General features: G+C 45.3%; 1 protein-coding gene and 1 pseudogene across 6 annotated transcripts in view; one reads left to right on the top strand and one right to left on the bottom strand.

Moving 5' to 3' along the window:
• LRRC3B (leucine rich repeat containing 3B) overlaps window positions 1-13,791 on the bottom strand; it is a 69,059-nt gene extending 55,268 nt beyond the window's left edge. For 2 of the 5 annotated variants that reach the window (XM_083706078.1, XM_083706080.1), the window contains exon 1: window positions 13,615-13,791. The gene's annotated coding sequence lies outside the window, so the exon portion shown is untranslated. Of the gene's footprint in view, window positions 1-11,628; window positions 13,551-13,614 lie in introns of those variants that run through there. The other 3 variants (XM_083706081.1, XM_083706082.1, XM_083706079.1) reach the window with 3 other exon arrangements.
• Window positions 1-23,448, top strand: part of LOC310828604 — a 249,822-nt pseudogene that overhangs the window by 105,023 nt on the left and 121,351 nt on the right. The gene's annotated exons all lie outside the window — the stretch shown is intronic.

Raw genomic sequence — 23,448 nt, 5'->3', positions numbered from 1 at the left:
CTATTATTTGTATACCATATTGTTGTTTTATTGCTATGGCCGATGGCTGATGCAAATAAAAATCCATTCATTCATTCATGAGTAGGAAACATTGTTCAGATTGAGGGCCACATTTCCTTGAGGCAAACCTTGCAGGGACCGCATGCCGCTGATGGGAAGAGCCAGTGTCAAAATTGGGGCAGAACAATGGGCACATCTATTCAGCAATATAGTGGAGGGGGGACAGGGGGACCATGGCCCCGGGTGCAAAATTCTGAGGTGGCACAACCAGGTGCCCCCATGCAGGCACTGACTTCCACAGGAATCCCCACCCCACCTAAGCAATGGCAGCAGAGCAGCTCAGGCCCACGGTGAGCGGGCACAGATGGGGCACAGCAAGGGGCAACCCCAGCATGGCCCAGCCTGCTGCTCCTCTCTGCAGACATTGGGTGGATTCACCCGCCAAAGGTCGCATTGGCCGGTTGGGCTCCCTTGGCTCTGGTGGCAGGGTGTGTGTGCTCAGGCGGCGTTGGCAGCTTGCCTGCCTCGGACACTGGCAACCAATGCTACACCACTGCATCTATTATCTATTAAACTGGCCTCGACCTTTTCTGCCGTGGCCCCGGCCTGGTGGAACGCTCTCTCACAAGAGACCAGGGCCTTACAAGATTTGACTTCCTTCCGCAGGGCCTGCAAGATGGAGATGTTCCACCAGGCCTTTGGTCAGGGTTCAGTCTGACTCATTTTCTCTTGGTATAAGAACAAGCACGAAGCTGCTGAATCCCAATGGGATAGATGGAGCTGCATTCCTATTGAAAGAGCAGGTGTATATACTAGGGGTACTCCTTGATCCAGGCTTGTCACTAGATGCTCAGGTCGCTTCCAAAGTACAGAGTGCCATTGCTCCAGCTGTGACTGACTCACCAGCTATGGCCATTTGTAGACTGAGATAACCTAGCCACAATGACGCATGCTATGATAACCTCCCGCTTGGCTTACTAAGATGCACCTTACACATTGGAAATGGTCTGGAAGCTACAGTTATTGGAGAACACAGCTGCCAGAGTGTTGACTGGAGGAGTTAGAACTGATTCTGAAAGATATACAGTGGCTTCCTATTCAGTTAAGATACTGACAAACAAGTTAGGATCCAGATATATGAAGGAACACATCTCCCTGTATCAGCTTTCCCAGGTCCTTTGCTTTGCCCTACCACGGTGGATATACACCAGGCGGTGTCACACTGTAGGGTTTGCTCTGGTGGCATCCTGACTAAGGAATTCTCTCCCCATTCCTTACCTAGAAACATGAGTGGAGTCAACACTTAGGTCTTCTCCTGTTGCCCAAATGCCCAATCTGTTTCACTGGCTTCTGCCACGATTCTGGGTGTTTCTATGGATGAACTTTGAATGCTGTGTTTTTTAACCTGCGTTTAACTTAAAATTGTTTAGGGAAGTTTTTAATGTTTGAAGTTTTATTCTGTTTTTAGTGTTCTGTTGAAAGCCACCCAGAGTGGCTGGGGAAACCCAGCCAGATGGGCAGGGTAGAAAGAAAAAGTTGCTGTTGTTCTTGCTGCTGCTGTTTCAATTATGTTGCAACCAACCCTAGGATCACTTTGTGAAGCATAAGCTAAAGAAGATACTTAAGAAACAAACAAACATTAGCAGGAAACATCCTGAGATGCTTAATGACCAGCATTCCTCCAGTTCCTAATCTAGTAAAAGCCGCACTTTATCACCTATTGATTAACTATGAAGAGCCCTGAAATCTCTAGTATGTTTTGTAAAGGTAAAGGTAAATGGTCCCCTGACCATTAGGTCCAGTCACGGACGACTCTGGGGTTGTGGCGCTCATCTCACTTTATTGGCTGAGGGAGCTGGCGTACAGTTCCGGGTCATGTGGCCAGCATGAATAAGCCGCTTCTGGCGAACCAGAGCAGTGCACGGAAACACTGTTTACCTTCCTGCCGGAGCGGTACCTATTTATCTACTTCCACTTGGGCGTGCTTTTGAACTGCTAGGTTGGCAGGAGCTGGGACCGAGCAACAGGAGCTCACCCCATGGTGGGGATTCAAACCGCCGACCTTCTGGTTAGCAAGTCCTAGGCTCTGTGGTTTAACCCACAGCGCCACTAGCTTAATTCCACCTAAAGCCTAGACCCTCCCTCTGTTAAGCAGGAGGAAGAAAATCACCTCCCCTTTCTGTATCTAGAAATCAACATGGCATGATCGCCCTACTCTTTGGTGAGTCTTTGTCATCAAAGCTATACAGTGGTACCTCAGGTTACATACGCTTCAGGTTACAGACTCCGCTAACCCAGAAATAGTGCTTCAGGTTAAGAACTTTACTTCAGGATGAGAACAGAAATCGTGCTCCGGCAGCGCGGCGGCAGCAGGAGGCCCCATTAGCTAAAGTGGTGCTTCAGGTTAAGAACAGTTTCAGGTTAAGAACAGACCTCCGGAATGAATTAAGTATTTAACCCGAGGTACCACTGTAGTTGGGTCTCTCTCAGACCCCAAGATTCCCCTTAGATATCCCCAGAGAAACTCTACAAGGCAGCACAAGTGATTTGATGTCAGAAGCAGTTTTATATTTCTTTGATGGGTGCCTGATCTTTCATCTCCGAAACCTTGAAGTCCCGGTGTTCCCACAAAAGGATCTTGCTGGAATAATCAGGAATCCTGGCTTTGGTGCTCTTTTTCTGCACTCCCATTCCAGCGGACTCCGTCCAGGAAAGCCTTGCCATAGCCAATGACAGTCTCCTCTTTTTTACTTTCTCTTTTGGACCTTAGCCTAATGTGAATAGTTCCTGCACTGGACAGAGCATATGGAAGGAAAGGTACAACCCTCATTTTCTCTTGATGGATTTTCAGTTTCTATGCAATACCCCCCCCCCCCAATCCAGTTTTCCCCTGTAGCCTCTGTGGCTAAATACAGCATCACTTTTCCTTCTTTTCTTTCCCTCTTATCCCCCAAACAGCCTCCACAGTCAACTATCCACAGTCAACTGTCACACTGGAATTTTGCTATTCTCTCCCAATAATCAGTCAGTCAATCAATCAATCAATCAATCAATCATGTCATTGGTATGCCATATCAATAGCAAATTATTATAATCAGTGCTATTTTTCTAGAAAAATAGGTGCCAGAGCTCACCATGAACTTATCCCTTGTTCTCTTAGAATGGTACCTGAGAGGTGCCGGAGCTGAGCTCCAGTAAGCTCCAGCTGAAAAAAAGAGTCCTGATTATTATTACGCTGCTTTCCCAAAGTTAAAACCATGCTCAAGGCAGCTTACAACATATAAACAATTATATAATTACAAAGATAGCAAAAGTAGTCATTAACAATAAACAAAATAGCAGAAGTACACAACCAAATCAAACCGTTTCCACATAAAACATAAGATCCAAAACAAAAATACAAAAAACAACAACAGCAACAGCCACAAACCCACTCCCAACAAAACCCCAGCCCAAGACTCTGTTCAGCAGTCTCTGCTTTTGTAGCTGGAGTCAGTCAAGGCTGCCTTCCCAGGCCAGATGGGAAAAGGCCTGCAAGGCAGGGGAGCAGGTCTTCTAGGACTCACAGCAAAGTCCTTTTCCAGGAGTTCACTTCTAGAAAAGCTCTGATGCTATCTCAGTCCACCCTTTACAAGGGAACTCCACTACCTTGACTAAACAATCAAAAGTTACTTGAACTTCACTCCTGCATATTTGGAAAACGTGTTAATATCTGAACCAGCAATGCCTGATATAAGCAGCCTGTCTTCCAGCAGAACAGAGCCAGGGTTGCAGTGGAAAATAATTCCCCTAGAACATTTACACTAAATGCCATCCCCCATTTTTTTGTTTTGTTTTCCATAAGGGCTTCATCCTTGAACACAGAGCCATAGTCCATATAGAGGGTGACACATGTCAAAGCAAGGGTGGTAACAGTTTGGTGGGTCCTTACATTTTACAAGCTTTCCACATGTGAAGTAAGCCTGAGACTAGAGAAGGGAGAAGCAACATTTAAACCACATGGTCCCTCCTCTCTACTCACCTATTTTTGTATACCTTGGTTTGAAACCCCAGGGCTTCCCCTTTGCCGCAATAGTCTCTGCCCTTTGCGGCTGTCCTCAATCAACATACATAAATTAAATAAAACGTGGCTGTGTTCTATGTCACTGTTAAAAATACACATGCTGCTTGCTGGGCAGGGTGACCACCAGCCAGCAACAATATGACTTGATCCACAATAGCAGAACATGCCGTCATTCTGCCACAGCGTGACTGAAGGGTGAGCCATCTGTTAAGAAGCGCGGTGCAACAGGAATACATCTTGCAACATTCGCATCAGCATTTAAGATCTTTCTTTTTCAGTTTTGGGGCGCAAGTCTGCCTAGAAGCCACCGCCTTTGACCCAGAAGCTTTGCATTTTAATTAAAGGTAAAGGTAAAGGTACCCCTGCCTGTACGGGCCAGTCGTGTCCGACTCTAGGGTCACGTGGCCAGCGTGACGAAGCTGCTCTGGCGAGCCAGCACCAGCGCAGCACATGGAAACGTCGTTTACCTTCCCACTATAAAGTGGTACCTATTTATCTACCTGCACTTAAGGGTGCTTTCGAACTGCTAGGTGGGCAGGAGCTGGGACCGAACAACGGAAACTCACCCTGCCGCGGGGATTTGAACCGCCGACCATGCGATCGGCAAGCCCTAGGCGCTGAGGTTTTACCCACAGCGCCACCCGCGTCCCGCATTTTAATTACAAGTGCATAAAAACTGATAAGTTGTGTAGGCAACAGAAGTGCTTGCTCCACAAGCTCCAGAGCTGAGCCTGGGCACTAAAGGCAAAAACCAAGGCACAAAAGCAGGCTGAATTCTCCTTTTTCTTGGCAAGGGACTCCAGAAAGTCAGAAACGCTTTGAGGCTTTCTTGTTACCCTGTTGTCTGGAATTTCTCCTTCAATAAAAAGAAGAATGAATATGCATACTAAGGTCTCCAAAGCAGTGCACCACAGAGCAGGAAAAAAAAAGTAATATCTCATAAGGTTGTGCTTTCAATTTCTAATAAATCCAATATTGGGGGAAACAGGTCTCTTGGCTCTGTCTTGGCATATCTACCAATGTGACACAGATTCTCCCGTCTTTCATTTGCTAGTTCTGCGGCTTCGAATACTCCAGCCACTACTCTGAAATCCTCAAATATCACCCTCCTGTTGCCAGAATATTGCTCGTGGCTGTTCCTTTTTTTACTTGATTTTAGCAGAAGGAAGCCTACCTGGGGCCCGATCTAAGGAAGGATAATTAAGCAAAACAATTGACTGCAAGCACAGGACCCCAAGGGAAAGGTACTTAACTATGATGGCCAGTCCTCTGATTGCTACTGTGACTTCTTAGCCACAATACATAAATGCCATATTTCCCCCCTTTTCTTCTTACCTAGCCAAGCATTCACTTAATCCTCCTTTTGCCCATCTTTCATACATCCCCCCCTATAATCTCTATCCTGAAAGCAGAACGAGTAATGGTAGATGTCATTTCGCTCACTACTCCCTTGCTAGGGAGACTCAGTGGTCTGGAGTTGTCAGGGGCAGGCCTTGGTAATACAGTGTCCTGTGCAAGGCCAAAATTTGATACACACACCCCATAGCCCTTGGGATGCCTCCCCAAAGTCACTTTGGGAAGGAGGTGTGAGGCTCTGGCAGCATCCTAGAGCCCTCCTCCCTCCTTCCTAAAGCTGGGAAAGCTTTGGGATGGAGGCAGGGGGCTCTAGGACCCTGCCAGAGCCCTCATGCCTCCTTCTGCTTACTAGGCTATGGGTAGGATGTGGGGGAACTGGTCATGCTCCCCTAAATCCGCCTCTGGAGTTGTTGTGATCACTCCGTGGGGGGAGGGGAAAGAATGTAGCACGCCAGCAGAGCACATGCTTTGCATGCAGAAGGCCTCAACTTTCATCCCCAGCATCTCCAGGGAGCCTAGGAAAGATTCCACACTGGAATTGTAGAAGGTAAAGGTAAAGGGACCCCGACCATTAGGTCCAGTTGTGACCAACTCTGGGGTTGCAGCGCTCATCTCGCTTTTGGCCGAGGAAGCCGGCATACAGCTTCTGGGCCATGTGGCCAGCATGTCTAAGCCGCTTCTGGCAAACCAGAGCAGCGCACGGAAACACCGTTTACCTTCCCGCTATTTATCTACTTGCACTCTGATGTGCTTTCAAACTGCCAGGTTGTCTGGAGCAGGGACCGAGCAATGGGAGCTCACCCTGTCGCGGGGATTCGAACTGCCAACCTTCTGATTGGCAAGTCCTAGGCTCTGTGGTTTAACCCACAGCGCCACCCGCGTCCCGGAATTGTAGAAAGCCACTGCCGAACAGTGTAGACCACTGGTTTTCAACTGGTGGGTTGGGACCCACTAACCGAGTTGCAACGGAAGCACTGCCACCATGCAAAAATTAAGAAATGGGTCCCCAGATACACGCTTGGGTTAAAGGCGGATCTGAAAAGGTTGAAGATACCTGGTGTCCATTTACTGAGCAAAATGGACCAATGGGTGACTAAGCATAAGGCACTTTCCTATTTTCTATGAATGAGACATGCCTTCACAATCGTACTCATGACACAAAGCCATCATAATGTGAAGAATGGAAATGCTATCCTTCTGGAGAGGTAGAAGCCAAAAATATGAGGTCCCACCCTATCATTCCAACGCTGTCCCTGTTCAACTAAATACAGACGCTCAGCTCATAGAATTGCACTGGCCAGAATTAGAAACAACCATTGTATGCTCTGAACATAAGGAGCTTTTCCCCCCTTAGTCGTTGATGATAACAAGCTTTTGGCTTGACTACTCTCTAAATCAAGACCTGGAATCAAATACTGCATCAGGAAATGTGATCAGGAAGAAAGATGCTTTTCACATCGGTTCATGTTCCCAAATAACTGAAAGCTTAAATTCAAACAGGATGCAGCTTAAAATATATTTCAGTAAGGACTGGATGAACAAAGAATTTCCCTGAACAAAAGCAGGTCCAAGTTGTGTTTGTCAAAAGCTGTACTTGTCCAAGCTTTGCAGCAGTATTTTAACATCAATTTTTATTTGTAGGTAAACACACACACACACACACACACACACTCATATATGTAGTCACAAATGACTGACCCTCAGAAGTATTTTTAATTTATTCTCTCTGTGTATTTTCTCTTAATACGAGAGGGGGAGAGCAATTCAAAGTTTGTCCACGATTTGCTGTGTACAGGGGTCTTCCCTGCCAAACAGATGGTGCTGCCAGCTCTGACAGGACTTTTCACTGGTGGGATATTGGGAGGCAGGGTGACTGGAAACCAGTGGCTTCCTCCCCAAACAGGTGGCTACAGTGCTGGGGAGGGTGAACCAGGATTTATATCTCGTTGCTATTTTAACTAAATGTGAAGAATGGCATAATTGAAAAGTCTGGATCCACTGAAAGCCACAAGCATCCGCAAAACAGTTCCCAATGATTCAGCAAAATTGCACCAGCAGGAATAATAGGTTGCGCCCAGACGAAAGGCTAAAATTCTATACCCAGGCAATCCTTTCCCACTTACTTGGAAGCAATTCTCATGTATGATAATTATTTGAGCATTGGTGTCAATGGGAACTAAGTGCCACTAACTTGGGGATCTAAGTGCCACTAACTTGGGGATCCAACCCTATGTATTTTTCAAGCGTAAAATGTTTCAGTTAGTGTTGCATCATTGTGAACATGCAAAGCTTAAATCACTGAGTGATATGGAACTGTGTAACAAGGGCCTCATTGGTAAGTGGTTGCCTTAGGAGAGCACTGTTTTCATTAAGAGGAAGCACATTTATCTACACAGAAATAAATGTCTATGAGGCCCTACCTCTTGCTGACACACACTGTACAGAGCCAAATTATAATGCCCACGAAGCAACAGCTGTCTGCTCCGAAATAAATATGATCAGACTTGAACTACTGTTTGCTGTTTTCATTCCTCCATTGAGACAGCTCCAACCAGACATTCTAAATCCATCACAGAGTGGGGAGGAGACTGCTAGCTCAATCCCTCAACCAACTTCACCATTATCCTTCCTGACTCAGAGGCAAATGTCTGCAGACCAAATGCCTGGTCTTGTGTAGGTTCTCCACAAGATTTAGAACCATGAAGGATCAATGCAATGAATGCTTTAAACTGGTCCCCAGAACACCCAATTAGGTGAACACATACGTATTTCCTCATCAGATTAAAGCAAATGACTTCTTATTAACAAAACTGTTTTAAAAGCCTTACCAAAGCTTTCAAAATGCATTTGCTAAATAAATTCCAGTGCTTTAGAAATTGTCTTGTACGGTTTTTAAATCACTTGCTAGAAATTCTAGAAACTTCATTGAATTCAGTTGATATTCTGTAGAGCATCTACCATTTTGAAAATCCATATGACCAATTCCCCCTTTTCTTTTTATGGAGAAAATTCCAAGCCCAGTGAAATATGTGGAAATATTCTTATTGTTCTGGTCTCTAGAATCAAGGAAATCAGACAAAGGGATACACAAATATTTCAAAAGTGGCATTTAACAACTCTATAGCGTTATTCTTCCCCTTTCCCCACACTGCAGTTTGACAACAACAACAATACCGGCTTTCCACCAAGGGTCTAATCCTGACAAAGCTAAGTACTTTAATTTCCCATATGGTTTAAGTACAGTATATGTTTCACTCTCCCACTGAAATCAATGGGATTGAAAAATGCTTCACTTGGTTGGATCATGCCTTCATTTTTTTCAAACACTAGCCTTGTTCAGAAATAATCTTGAGCTATAAACTATACTTTATAGCACGAATGAGCTCCAAGCAACCCACAAATGATAGCCAAGGTTTGTTCTTGTTTGGGGAAAACAAGCTACGAGCCCAGGGTTTACATGCCATGCTAAGTCAAACCACGGCTTAGTTCCCTCAGTGCAGCAGTAACATAGGAGTAGTAAAATGGTTGAAATTTTCCAAGTGTGCATAAGCATGCTTGCTCGTTCACACTAGGCCAAAGTTTGACTTAGTGTTATGTGCAAACTGAGCCAGTATCTTTTTGATATGCATGGCAAGTTGCTATATCCTTCGTTTTTTTGGTCAAGTAACTAAACTCATCAAGGCCAAGGAAATTTCCCCATAAATAAGGCAAAGCAGACTTATGTGATTGCAAAAGTAGGCAAACTACATTAAATATGAATTAGTATGCTACCCTATTTTAGTGTCAAATGGAAATGTGATCATCTTTAATTTTTCAGTAGTTTCCAATATTTTGTCTTCAGATGAGAAAGGACTGAAATGTTCACTTGGCTTCTGTTCACCTTCAAATCGCCGATGGCATGCTAATAAAGCTTCTGAGCTTCTTGAGGGTATTGGCTTAGGACTGTTAACCTGGGATCCTTAGTTGCTGATCAGCAATACACCTCACTAATAATTTCAGGTTATTAATGCACCAACATGAGGCTTGCACGGAGCAAAACACTACACCAGAGTTTGCACAGAACAAATAACGATCCTGTTGTTGTTCATACAATTGCTTATCCTGGGTTAAAAGAGCAGGAAGTCAACAGTTCCTGACTATGTGATTTCACCAACTCACTTTATCTTCCAGTTCATCCCTTGAGTGCGTAAACAAACCAAGAGCTAAAGTGAATTAATGGCTTGTGATCCCAGGATAAATGATCACATAAACAAGCCCTACATTACAGATGGCCTTGCTTTTCAAAGCTGTTTCAGATGCTTCCCATTTGAGCGACTTGCAGTGCAATCTATAATCATTATATTAATATTTATCTATCTATTTATTTATTTATTTATTTATACCCCAACTGTTTGCTTGACAGATCTACTCAGAAGCACATCTTATTGAGTTCAATAGGCTTTACTCTCAGGTAAGCAGTTACAGCTTTAGCTTGGTTCCATATACAATGACAAGCACAAAAGATACAAACTGGCCCAAGACACTTGACACTTTTGAGCCAACTCCCTGTTTAAAGCACTACAAACTCCAAACCCATCTTTATTTTACTCCATCTTAAATCACAGTTCATCATCTGAATATAGACTTATTTCTTGCAGTTAAGGTTAGATTTAAGGCCTTTTTAAAAGCACTATGAAGAGAAACTCTTGACCCATCCCCATCTTTGTCTGAATATATCCTTACTTCATTTGAATCAAAGCTCATCAGACAAATACATGTTTATCTCATTTATTGCAATTAAATCTTTATTTCCATTGCCTTCTCTTTCTGGCACAACATGTGACTTACTAGTAATCATCTTTCTCATCATCAAAAAGCTACAGTTATGATTTCTGCAGTCTCACTCGGAAAATAGATCACTCAAGGCCCAAAGAGCACAAAATGTTAAATGTCTCCCGAGAGGTAGAAGTTCTTAGCAACTTAAAGGCAATGGAAATTTAGGCTGTAGCTGGTGTGTTTTTTTTTTCTGCTGGAAGACAAACAGAATATTACTCATTGTTTTCAGAGGTCAGAAGGACCAAGTCCAACTTTAATTTTGAGTGTAAGCCACAGCTTCTCGAGGTCAGTGGCAAAGCTCCCATTCACGTTTAGGAACCTGGATTTCACCCTTTACAGTATATCATTACTCTTTTAAGAGAAGATCTTGGATTCTGTAAGCAAAACAATACCCAGCAAACTTATCTGAACACATATTTCACTATCAAATATTATTTGAAGCGATAGAGAATGAAGAATTGGTCCAAATATTCCTCCAATTATTCTGGCTGTACTAAACTGGACCTAATACAGAAATATCAGAAACTGATACTATATGGCTGAAGTAGGAGCGAGTCAGTTTATAAAACAGGTTACATATTCTGGTCTTTGTCAACAAACCACACACTTATTCACATCTGTGATTTACAGTCCAGTAATGGAAGCCAAAAGCAAGTTAAGCATGCAAACTGTCCTGTATCCCATCACAACACATTTCCAAGATTCGAGTTCTCAACAGGCCACAACATGCACCACACAAGACATGGAAATGTTACAATATCACCAGAATCTGTTCTGCCTCAAGTTTTCGGTTTAATGTTTTCCTTTTGTGGGATCGATATACTTTCGTTTGTATTTTAAAACAGGTTCCCGCTACCTCTTGTGTGGCATTTCAAATTTTATTTTATATTGCCCTATTTCTTACGTAGTTTGCCAGTTTGCTCCACTCTCCCAAGTTAGCAAAACACTGGACCAAAGCACACATTTCATTTGGCACAGCCTTGCTGTGTGCCAATATAATCAATACACCGAGGGTGGGGAGTGAGACACATACATAGCAATGCATTACACACAGAGAGAGCCAGTTCCTACTTGCTGAGAACCTGTACTATGCACAGCCATAGAATTTCTCTCCTTAGTGCCACATTTTAAGGTCACGACCACAGCGTCCCAGCCAGGGCATGACACTATATCACCCATTTCTGATTTTTGGGATACGAACTCCCCACCCTTCCTCCTCTATTACAGGCGTCACCAACCACTGGAAGAAGGGGGTTAGTTGGCGAACTGCACAAATTTCAAGAAAAGGGTGGGGGGGGGACACACCACACCCTCCCCGCGTATGAAAGTGAAGTTGGGAGAGGGCTCTTTGCTAACCTCCCCCACCCGAGGGACAGGGGATTCCAGCGCCTTACCGGGTGCAGCGGGGTGACTCAGGCGGCGTGGAAGGCGAGGCGCAGGCGGGCATGGAGAGCTGCAGCTTTGCCGAGCCTTTTTGCGCCTCACCTGGGAGTCGCTGCTGCTGCTGCTGCTGCTACCGCAGCCCGGATCACAGACCTGGCTGCCATTTGTTGCGCGCCTTCCCGGGGACGACGCAAGCGAGGCATTGGAGGGAGGGAGAGAGAGAGAGAGATCCTTTCCTCCCCGCGATCCCGGAGGAGAGTCCGCTCCGTAGCAACCGATCCGGATTAGAAGGGTTTCCCCGCTGGTTTTGGGTCTCCGACACCAGCACCAGCAGCCTTTTTTCAGTGTGGCCAAATCCCAAGGCAATGCGAGGCGCTCCCCGCCGGCTGCTCGCTCGCTCTTCGCCTCATGGTGCGCGGCGCTGGCCAGCCGGAGGGCACGTCCCGATCGCCCGATCGCTTTCCCCGATCGCCCCCCGAATGCTGATCAGCGGCGGCGGCCCCAGCAACTCGGCGGCGTCCTGCAAACCCGGGCGTGGCAAACCAAGCAGAGCAGCGCCTTGCAAGAGACAGGAGCACATGCACGACTTCGATTCGCTCTGCGGAGCCGTGGGGAGGTTGCGGGAAAGGGGTGGGATCGAGTGGACTCGATCGCCTCGTGCTCTACAGGTGCTGCCGCCTAGGAGATCGAGGGGGGGCTCCTACACTGGGCAGCCAGCCCCCCCTCCCCAGCCATGGGGGGCTTTTCGCCCTTGGCAGGGAGGGCGCTTTGGAGACGCGATCGGGGAGATGACTTGCTTTGGGCGCGCCAGATCCCCCCTCCCCCAGCTCCACGGCCGCGAGAGTTTCTTGGGACGTGCAGGCGGAGAGTCACGGACTCCGGGTGTCTGGCGCGATCCCCGCCCTCGCCTTGCTCCTGGGAGCCTGGGCGCGAAAGAGGCGAGGCCGTTGTGCCGCTTCCTGAATGGGCACCTGATCTCTCCAGGTCCCTCTCCTCTCGTCCTCCTCCTCCAGCCCGGGAAAGGGTTCGCGATCTCGGGCAGCGATCTCTTCTCTTCCACCCAGGCATGTCAATCCATGACCCGCCCGCCGATCGGCCGCTCTCTCTTCTCCGAGAACACGTCCTCTGCCATGTACTCCGCGGTTACTCCTGGTTTACTCAATCTGGGCAGCTCCGTTTTCATTCCAGGCACCCCGGGGGAGGCGAGGGGGAGGTGGAAGGATCTCCTCGGAAGTAAAGAGATTTGCTGCTGGGGTTGGGCGTCCGACCCTCTTGCCTCTGCACCTGCTACGGCCAACCTCCGGCGCCCCCCCCCCAAAAAACTCCTGCTCCTGTTGCACTTGCAGCCTTGTCATTCAGGGACACCCCTCCACCCCACCCCACGGCCCCCTCTGGCTGTAGATCCCCGTGGAAAATACTACGTGCTGCCCACCGAACTATGGAATCGGTACCAGCCCCAAAAATGTGGATTTAGCAGCCTCATTTCCCAATGATGCAGCTTTATCGAGGCTCAAATCCATTCCGGTTTAAAAACGGGAGTTGTTGGGGTGGGGGAGGAAAGCGGGAAGGAAATTGGGTTTTGATGTGGGGGGGTGGGGGGGGGGTGGATTTGCCGCCGGATGGGAGAATTCGGTTCCGTGACGGTGGCGCCTCGTGCGCAATCCTTTGGGCACCGGATTAAATCCGCGCGCATCGTACCCAAGCGCACTGCGCCCGAAGCTTCCCTCCGCGTTTTTCCATTTTTATCAACTTTAAAAGGCGTGTTGTTACGGTGCTTGGGGGGGGGGAGGGGACGACGCCTAGGCAACGACGCCGTTGAATCCTTGCCTGCCACGGATTCCAAACAGCTTGTCTATATAATGCATTCAGAGGCGTTAGGCTCCCCCCAACCCCGACCCCCCCCAGCCCTTCCCTGGGAATCAATGGTCGCCATGGGGCGGCGGAGAGAGCGCGCCAATCCCGGGCAGGAAATGCAACAGGCGGCGGCGGCGGCTTACCTTCCTTTGCCCAAATCTTGCGCCTGCCCGCCTGACCATATAAGCAGAAGAGAAGGAGTGGGCGCTTTTTTTTCCCTCTTCCCCTTCCAGAGGGAAGAAATGCTACTCGAGGACGGATCCCGCTCGCTTCTGCCTGCCGAAAGGAGCAGCTCCGAGGTTCTCGTGGGGCCAAAAGAGGCTCTGCCTTCGAGTGGCTGAAAAACCAAAAACCCGCCACGAGGGAGGGCTAGAGCAAGGGCTTAAGCGGGGTATAAGGCCCGGCTCGGGGTCAGCATGTCTAGGACAAATAGAGTCTAAAGTCCCGCTGCGCTTCTGCACAGCATTATTATCTCACGCGTATGTAATTAATTAATTAATTAATTAATTTTTTATTTCTGCTTTTCAGATACAGCGGTACCTTGGTTCCCAAACGTAATCCGTTCCGGAATTCCATTCCAAAACCAAAGCGTTCCAAAACCAAGGCGCGCTTTCCCATAGAAAGTAATGCAAAATGGATTAATCCGTTCCAGGCTTTAAAAAACAACAACCCCTAAAACAGCAATTTGACATGAATTTTACTATCTAACAAGACCATCGCTCCATAAAATGAAAGCAATGATCAATGTACTGTACTATAAAATAAATAAGACAGTATTGTAGATGATGAAAAGTAAAATTAATTTTTTCCTCTTACTGCACCTATGATAGTCATTGTTTGGATGGGGTGGGGGCTTTTATCCATTTCTGCAGTCACACAATCAGTAGCTGTACTGGGTTCCAGTGTGTAGCTGTACTGGGTTCCAGTAGCTGTACTGGGTTCCAGAGAACCAGTGTGGTGTAGTGGTTAAGAGGAATAGACTCGTAATCTGGGGAACTGGGTTCGCGTCTCTGCTCCTCCACATGCAGCTAGTCACACGTCTTTGAAGTCTCTCAGCCCCACTCACCTCACAGAGTGTTTGTTGTGGGGGAGGAAGGGAAAGGAGAATGTTAGCCGCTTTGAGACTCCTTTAGGTAGTAATAAAGGGGGATATCAAATCCAAACTCTTCTTCCACACAGTCACAAAAACAAGTCATAAAAACAAAGTCACAAGTGACTCCCATAAAACAAAGAACAAGTTACAGTCACAAAAACGGAAAAGCCACACAAACAGAAATGTCCCAAAAAGACACTAATCACAACCATGCCACACATTTAAATCATATTTGAATGAAAATGCCCATCAACTTGGGGGGGTGGGGTGGCGCAGCTCAAATATTTTATTGGGGCGAAGGGATCTCAACCCCTAGTAGTTGACTCCTATGGGTCACATTCACAACATACCTTTAAATCACATGGCTTCCCCCCAAAAGAATTGTGGGAAGTGTAGTTTGCCCCTCAAAGAAGCTGCAGTTCTCAGCAACTTCGGCAAACCAGAGTTTCCAGGATTCTTTGGGAAAGCCATGTGCTTTAAAGGTAAGGTGTGAATGTGACCAATAGAGGGGCCAACTCCTAGGGGTTGAGATCCCTTCACACACACACCATAAAATATTTGAGGGCTCTCCCCCCCCCCGAAAAAGTTGATGGGCATTGCTATTCAAGTGGTGTGCTTGTAGCATGTCACGTGATCAATCAGGATACAGGGCAGGGCTTGTCTGCCCCCCCCCCAATATTTTATACAAGTTGGCGCCCCTGAATGTGACCTCACAAAAGAACAAAATATTACAGTACTAGTTAAAAGGACAATAAAAGTGGGCACAAAAATAAATTCAATCAAAGCGCAAACAGCTGCAACTTGAGCGTTTAAGATATTTAGATGTCATAACCTTTAGATTTTTGCTGTTGCTTCAGATCGCTGTAGCTTCCAGACACTAGCGTCCTCAGAATTTTAAGACTGAAGGGAATTCTCAAAGGTAAACTGCTGGATTCGGTTTCAAAGCAAAATGGTTGGTTTTTTACTAATCAAAAGGGTAGCTTTTTTGAAGACAAGCTGCACTACAAGCAACAAATATTGTACTGCCCAGGAACCAATTATCGTGCTGGGAACATAATTACTGTATTTGAGTACAGTTCAAGAGTATGATATTGATCATTGCAGGGAGAAATCAAACATAATGTAGGCTAAGCCAGTTCACCAGTTATCTGTAGCGTTCAAGATAATTTTTATTTTTGGTAAATACATTTTATATATCAACGTCCTATCCTGCTGTGCTAGGCAAAATAACATTCTGTTACTGCTTCCATGGTCAAAGTCAAAATGAGGTTTTTGCCACAGTTGTGGGGTTTGGGAAACCAGATGCACCCCCCCCCCAATTTACCTTTAATTGGTTCCTAAATCCAGTATACAAAGTCATTAAATCTTAAGGCACATCAGAGCTATTGTGCAAGGTGGGCGATCTCTGGAATACATGACCTGCCTAGTCCAAATATTTATTCTATACTCTTCACCCATGTCTAAGCACAGATAACAACTTCTTCTGCACGGTTAACAAAAGATAGTAATCAGTTTGGGATGTTAGGCTATATGTTGAGACTCTTCTAGTACCTGGATTTAGCAAGTGTTAAAATTTAATCAAGGCTTATGATTCTTGGAATAGCCAAGCTAGCCTCCTGGTGAGGTGATAGCCTGGATGGTGTGCCATTATGGAGAGCAGAGGAAGGATATCTGTGGGAGACAGCAAATGGGTGGGAGCCCCTCTCTCAACTCGCAGGTAGTTAGAAAGACAGAGGCAAAGTTGAGGGCAGAGGGTTTTGCTGTGACGTGAGCTAGAAGCAAAAGCAGCGAGCTGGAGAGTGAGTCAGAACAATGTTTGATTTCTGCTTGAGTCCAAAGCTGTGGCTATGGGAGAAACGAGATACTTTTGAGGTGTTAACGCTCGTAGGCTCAGGTTGTATATATGTGTAAATAAACCATATATCATAAAGACACCACAGTTTCTGCTGTGCCTCATTTCCAAAAGGTAAAACAGATACTGGAAACCCTGGAATCTCAAACCGCTCAGAGATTGGGGTGTTCTGCTACAATATGAAGCTACATCATATACCACAGGACTAAAATTACTTGGGTTTGTGGAATGTATTTCAACTCGTTATATTTTCCAAAACCCTCACAGTTAGTCCCAGTCATTTTCTATACATGAAGAAGCACTATGGGTGAGTCTCATAGTGGCTGCCATTGACTTTTGCAGAAGAGGTTTATATGGTTGCGGCAGAGGTGTAGACAAAAAAAAAGTCCCTTCTGTGGATCACCTACTTTTGAGATCATAGAATTGTAGATTTGGGAGGGACCCTGAGGATCATCTAGTCCAACCCCCTGCACCCAGGAATCTCAACTAAAGAATCCATGACAGATGACCGTTGAACCTCTGCATAAAAGCCACCAATGAAGGGGAGTCCACCCTGGTCTTCTCAATTGCAGCTGTTTTGCTTTCTCAGTTTAATAAAAGTTAAAGAGGTTGAAGATGGGACTAGTGATGAGACTATATGGGACTGGCAGAAATGACTGGCAGAATCCGAGACCAGGAAAGAGAGACGGCGGAAGAAGATTGGAAGAAATTCAAGGACTATCTTGGGAAATATTGCAAAATTAATGAATGTTAGAAAGATGTTGGTTTAGAAATTAAGTGGTTTTCAGCTGTAATGATTAAGTAAAAAGAAAAGAAAGGTTGAAAATTAAATGAAAACTAAGGGAGAGGATTTTCTGAATTAATAATTAGAAATTGGAATACAAAAAGGGGAGGTATGAGGAGGTCGGGGAAGTAAGTTATAAGAAAATAAGGGAATGAAACTTTACTTGTTTTTAAATAGTTTTAGTTTTGTATTTTTCTATATTTGTTATTTTTTATGTTTGTGTTTTGTTTTTATTATTGTTTTTTTTTTGTATAACCTTTGAAACTTTAATAAATATCTTTTTTTAAAAAAAGAAGAAGATGGGACTAGTGATGGATGAGCAACTGAATGAAATAAAGTGGGAGCATTCCTTCTAAATATTTGGAGACCTCAAAGGGGAGAGAGCCAAGTCTCTCACTGGCCAATGTAATTTGCCACTAGGAATCTCAGTGGGTATGGGTCATGAAAAAGATTGCTAGCATCTTGTTAGCCAGGAGTCGAGAAAGAGGCCCAGTAAGCCTCTTCCATATTTGTGGCAGCCTTCCACTTCCTACTACTATGTTCCTGTTCCCAAAATACTTTTTCCTCCCTTTGGCATATAGGGTTGGGGTAAGGTAAAGGTAAAGGGACCCCTGACCTTTAGGTCCAGTCGTGACTGACTCTGGGGTTGCGGCGCTCATCTCCCTTTATTGGCCGAGGGAGCCGGCGTACAGCTTCCGGGTCATGTGGCCAGCAGGACTAAGCCGCTTCTGGCGAACCAGAGCAGTGCACGGAAACGCTGTTTACCTTCCCGCCGGAACGGTACCTATTTATCTACTTGCACTTTGACGTGCTTTTGAACTGCTAGGTTGGCAGGAGCAGGGACCGAGCAACGGGAGCTCACCCTGTCACGGGGATTCGAACCACCGACCTTCTGATTGGCAAGCCCTAGGCTCTGTGGTTTAACCCACAGCAGCACCTGCGTCCCCACAGGGTTAGGGTAGCAGGGGGCAATGGGAATTGGGTGTGCAAGCAGAACCAAAGCAGGGTGGACTGCTTACAGCAGGCAGAGCCTGCTTCAGTCCTGCAAACAATTCAAGCAGGGGGCTTACTTCTAATTCTCAGGGCAGCCCTCCTTTGATAAATAGTTGGGGTGCAGGAATTACCTCTCCAAATATAGCTATCTGGTCATCAGTTTCTCATGGGTGGAGATTTGCCCCTCTTTCTCCCATAGAAGTTAAGGAAAGTTATTTATTTACTTTCATGAGGAACGGGGTCTACACAGTTTTAGAGTGCTGGACACATTTGCTTAAAAAACAAAACATAGTTGCAAGTTCAATAGGATACTGTACAAGCATTGAAATCTAGCTCGAGCATCTGGTTTTGTTTTCCAGATTGTGAAACAAAGAAAAAGACTGCAAAATGCATTTGATATGGAAGCTCTGCCCAGCCTGCACTTCTGTGTTTTTCTGTCACAGAGCCTGGGAAGCTACTGTTTTCCACATTTGGTTGAGAAGATGAAGCACCATTATAAAGGGTGAAAAATCAAGTGTCTTCTCAGCTGGCTCCAGGGCAAATGTGTTTGCTACTGAATCAAAAGAAATTCACCATCCCACACAATTGTTCTTCTACAAGGGAAGGATTTTAAATATTCTGCCTATGAATCAAGTTTAAAAATAATAATAATACTGCACACAATGTGTTTGGTCCTTCAAAAGTTTACTTATATATTTGCCTGTATTCATAGACTCCCTGTGGCAACATGTGTGCATATACAGTGGTACCTCGGGTTAAGTACTTAATTCATTCTGGAGGTCTGTTCTTTACCTGAAACTGTTCTTAACCTGAAGCACCGCTTTAGCTAATGGGGCCTCCTGCTGCTGCCGTGCCGCCGGAGCCCATTTCTGTTCTTAACCTGAAGCAAAGTTCTTAACCTGAAGCACTATTTCTGGGTTAGCGGAGTCTGTAACCTGAAGCGTATGTAACCTGAAACGTATGTAACCCGAGGTACCACTGGAATAACAGTGGTGCCCACCTGAGAGGTGCTGAAACTGAGTTTGGGTGAATTCTGGCTTGGGGGGAAAGCCCTGGTAATAGAAGTATCAGGAATGATCCACTGGGCTTACTACCACACATGCAGTCCAAGACGCTCTGTGACCGTTGATGTCTTAGAAATCACAATGTGAAGAAATCACATGACCACTCTATCCTCCAGATGCTGCATAACCGCATTCTGTACTTCAGTTTGTGTGAGCTGGCCCCATTCCGTCATGAGGTGTCAATAAGGCACATGTTGCTTGACCAAGTGTATGCCTCAGATTAAAAATGAGAATTCTGCTTCTTTTATTACAGTGTTTGTTGGTGCTTTTGTTCTTTCAGTACGGAATGGGTTTTAACTGGAAGAGTAAGTTAATTTTTGAGGACAGTTCTGAAGATAGCATACCTGGGAGCTTCTGTGCATTATCGCACTAGCTAGCATGTGATTTTCACACCATTGTTAGAAAATGAAAGAGCTGTTCCTCCTTTTTAAAAGAAGAATATGTATTTAATAGGTCAAAAGAAGAGGTCACCTGGCTTCTCAGTGTAGTAAGAAGCAATAATATGCACATAGTCATAAAAATGAGGATGGAATGCAATATACCTCACAGTTTTCAACTTTCAAGATTAAGATAATGTTAATTTATAAATATTTAAGAATCAGTTATGAAAATTTTGCTCAATGGAAGATCAGGGCTCCATAAATACTTTTTACCTACCAAAGCAAAAGTATCTGTGTCGATGATAGCAGAGACTTAAAAATTATAAATATTCATTAAAATTGTTTAATGGGCTAATTAAGGAACTAAGCAGTGCAGTCCATTCATTTTAGTCACCTTGGCTGTGTGTAGAAGTCAGCAAACATTGCCCATACTCTAGGATGTGAAGAGCAGCCAAATGACCTTCTCTTTTGCTGTTAAACTTATATTCCTTTTTAATAGAGGATTAATCTGCTCACTTCTAATGGTGCCATAAAATTCATATGCTGGCTGATGCATTAATGAACTAAGTCTTCCTATTGACCAGCCCACACACACTGAAGAAAGCTGCAGAGGTTGGGGCCATCTAATAAAATCAACCTAGGCCATAATCTTATATGGAGAAAGATTCCAGTGATATTCATATGGCTGATATGCTTGGTCAAACTAAACCCATGGGTGGAACCCATGTATTGGTAACAGAACAAGATTCTCTCACACACATTCAAGTGCTTTCCAGGGGTCAGATACATGTGAAGATGTCCTCTTTCAACCCAGGCTTATTGCCCCTTTGGACTGATAAGAAAACATTAAGATTGCTTAAAGAGAGAACAGTTTGATAAGAAAACGTATTAAAAATTTCTTAAAGAGAGAACAGTTTGAAAGACTCCCCAGAGTTGCAGTGGTAATTAGAGAGATATTTATTGTGTACCCTCAGTCCATGTCAATATTTTTATCTGCTTACAACATGTATCTCAGAAGGGAAAGCAACATGCTTAATCTGTCATAAGCAAAAAAAAGAAGAAGTGCATTTTGTGTCCAAGGGGGAGCATATTTTTGAATGTTACAAGGGGAGGGGGGCAGTTTTATAAAGAACTTGGGGAGCTGCAAAGGTACATTGCTGCTTCTGAAGGACTGACACTGCTTTATGATTCCCACACTAAAGTCAGGTGGTTCCTACCTCCTTGTATATTTTTGTAAAGGAGCAGAGTTAGGATCCTATGTTGTTGTGGCTCTGTGAATGGAGGGGAATATTTGCGTAGAGCAGGAGAGATGCATTTATGGAAGCACATCTTCCTTAAACAGAAGCTCACCTATTATGAAGAGAAACTCCATCATTAGTGGACCAGAAGCTTAGGAACCAAGTCCATTTTTCTTTCCTCTGGACTCACCATTCTCCAGTTCTCAAATGCTTTATACAATGGCTTCCGCTCCTATGGCTTTGTTCTCAGCTGTCCGTATAACTTGTCCAGGAGGAACATCTTCGAAGTGTCCAAATAACAAGGACATATAGAATGGTATTTTGCTTCTATTAGAGACTTCCAAGGTCTTAGAAGATAGCAAAAAGTATAACGGCACTTTTAAAGACCACCTAATTTATTGCACCGCGAGTTTTTATAGGCAACAGCATTGTAAGATTCAGTCATGCCTGTGCTGGATTACAATTCCAGGGTTAAGCTGCTACTTGGGATTTGTAACAAATGGTTGGCTCCTGTGACATTTCTATCTGTTGGTTTATATGGAGCAGTTTTACAGGCTTTTGGGTTGTTAAAACATAAAACAAAAACCCCCACCCACCCTACTGCAATTTGTGCTAAGCCCCAGAGATAAGATGGAAGAATGATTCAGTCAATCAATCATAGTATTAATCATTTTTATTACTCAACCTAGCCTCTATAGCCAGGTCCCATTATGTTGCAGAGCCAGTGTGGTGTCGTGGTTAAGAGCGGTAGACTTGTAATCTAGTGAACCGGGTTCACGTCTCCGCTCCTCCACATTCAGCTGCTGGGTGACCTTGGGCTAATCACACTTCTCTGAAGTCTCTCAGCCCACTCACCTCACAGAGTGTTTTTTTTGTGGGGGAGGAAGGGAAAGGAGAATGTTAGCCGCTTTGAGACTCCTTCGGGTAGTGATAAAGTGGGATATCAAATCCAAACTCTTCTTCTTCTACACATAAATATGGTGCGGTGGTAAGAACTTCCCAATGCAAATGTCCTGGGAGATATCAACATTGTGTGTGTATTTTGTTCAACTTACGCAGGGTGGAGGAAAAACATTTAGTAGTAATAATAATAATAATAATAATAATAATAATAATTTATTTATATCCTGCCCTCCCCAGCTAAAGCCGGGCTCAGAGCTGCTAACAACAGTAAAAATAGCACAGTTTACATAAAATCACAGTCAATTAATTGAAATACATTCTAAAATCAGTTCAGAATCAAATTAATGGCAATCATTGTGCTAAAGTTCTATGAAAATTACAGAAGGACAAAGGGGGTCAGACTGTGCCTTGGCCAAAGGCCTGGTGGAACAGCTCTGTCTTGCAGGCCCTGCGGAAAGATGTCAAGTCCTGCAGGGCCCTAGTCTTTTGTGACAGAGCGTTCCACCAGATCGGGGCCACGGCTGAAAAAACCCTGGCTCTGGTTGAGCCCAGCCTAACCTCCCTGTGGCCCGGGATCTCCAAGATGCTTTTATTTGAAGACCGTAAGGTCCTCCGTGGGACATACCAGGAGATGCGGTCCTGTAGGTACGAGGGTCCTAGGCTGTATAGGGCTTTAAAGGTTAAAACCAGCACCTTAAGCCTGATCCTGTACTCCACCGAGAGCCAGTGCAGCTGGTATAGCACCGGATGAATGTGATCCTGCGGCGAGGGCCCCATAAGGAGTCTCGCCGCGGCATTCTGCACCCCCTGGAGTTTCTGGGTCAGTCTCAAGGGCAGCCCCACGTAGAGCGAGTTACAATAATCAAGCCTGGAGGTGACCGCTGCGTGGCTCACATTTTGGATTGGAACAGGTGGCATGATAATGTATACTGCCTCTACTGTGGACAGCTGCTGATTGCAGTCCCATTATCTCTGCAAATGTCTTTGTCTTTTTTTCTGGAGTGGGGGTGCTATCGAGGTTGTCTATAATAGAATGGCTATGGCTATTTTAAAACAGCAGCATAAACAGTGCAAGACATAATATACACAGCACAGCTCAGCGTTTCCGTTGCGTGGGCACACATTTCGTAGTTTACAAGGTCATTTTAAAAAGAATGATTTCCACGCAAAGCTAGGTGCAAAGGAAGCGAGGTTGCAGACCTATACAATGGGCAACATTTTAGGATCAGAGGTTTCATTTTCAAGGGTGGGGACAAACTCAATGGCGGGTGAGACCAGTGCAGGGATCCCCCTTGACTTCCTCTCATTCTTAAACACACATTCATTCACCAAAACCTCTGCCCCCCCTCCTGCTATACACAATTAGGCGTAAAGGTAAAGGTAAAGGGACCCCTGACCATTAGGTCCAGTCACGGACGACTCTGGCACTCATCTGGTTGCGGCACTCATCTCGCTTTATTGGCCGAGGGAGCCAGCGTACAGTTTCTGGGTCATGTGGCCAGCATGACTAAGCTGCTTCTGGTGAACCAGAGCAGTGCATGGAAACGCCGTTTACCTTCCTGCCAGAGTGGTACCTATTTATCTACTTGCACTTGGGCATGCTTTCAAACTGCTAGGTTGGCAGGAGCAGGGATCGAGAAACGGGAGATCACCCCATCGCAGGGAATCGA

This window comes from Podarcis gaigeae (genome assembly GCF_964106915.1).
Source record: "Podarcis gaigeae genome assembly, chromosome: 12".
Taxonomy (NCBI): Eukaryota; Metazoa; Chordata; class Lepidosauria; order Squamata; family Lacertidae; genus Podarcis; species Podarcis gaigeae.
This window is presented reverse-complemented; position numbering and strand designations above follow the sequence as displayed.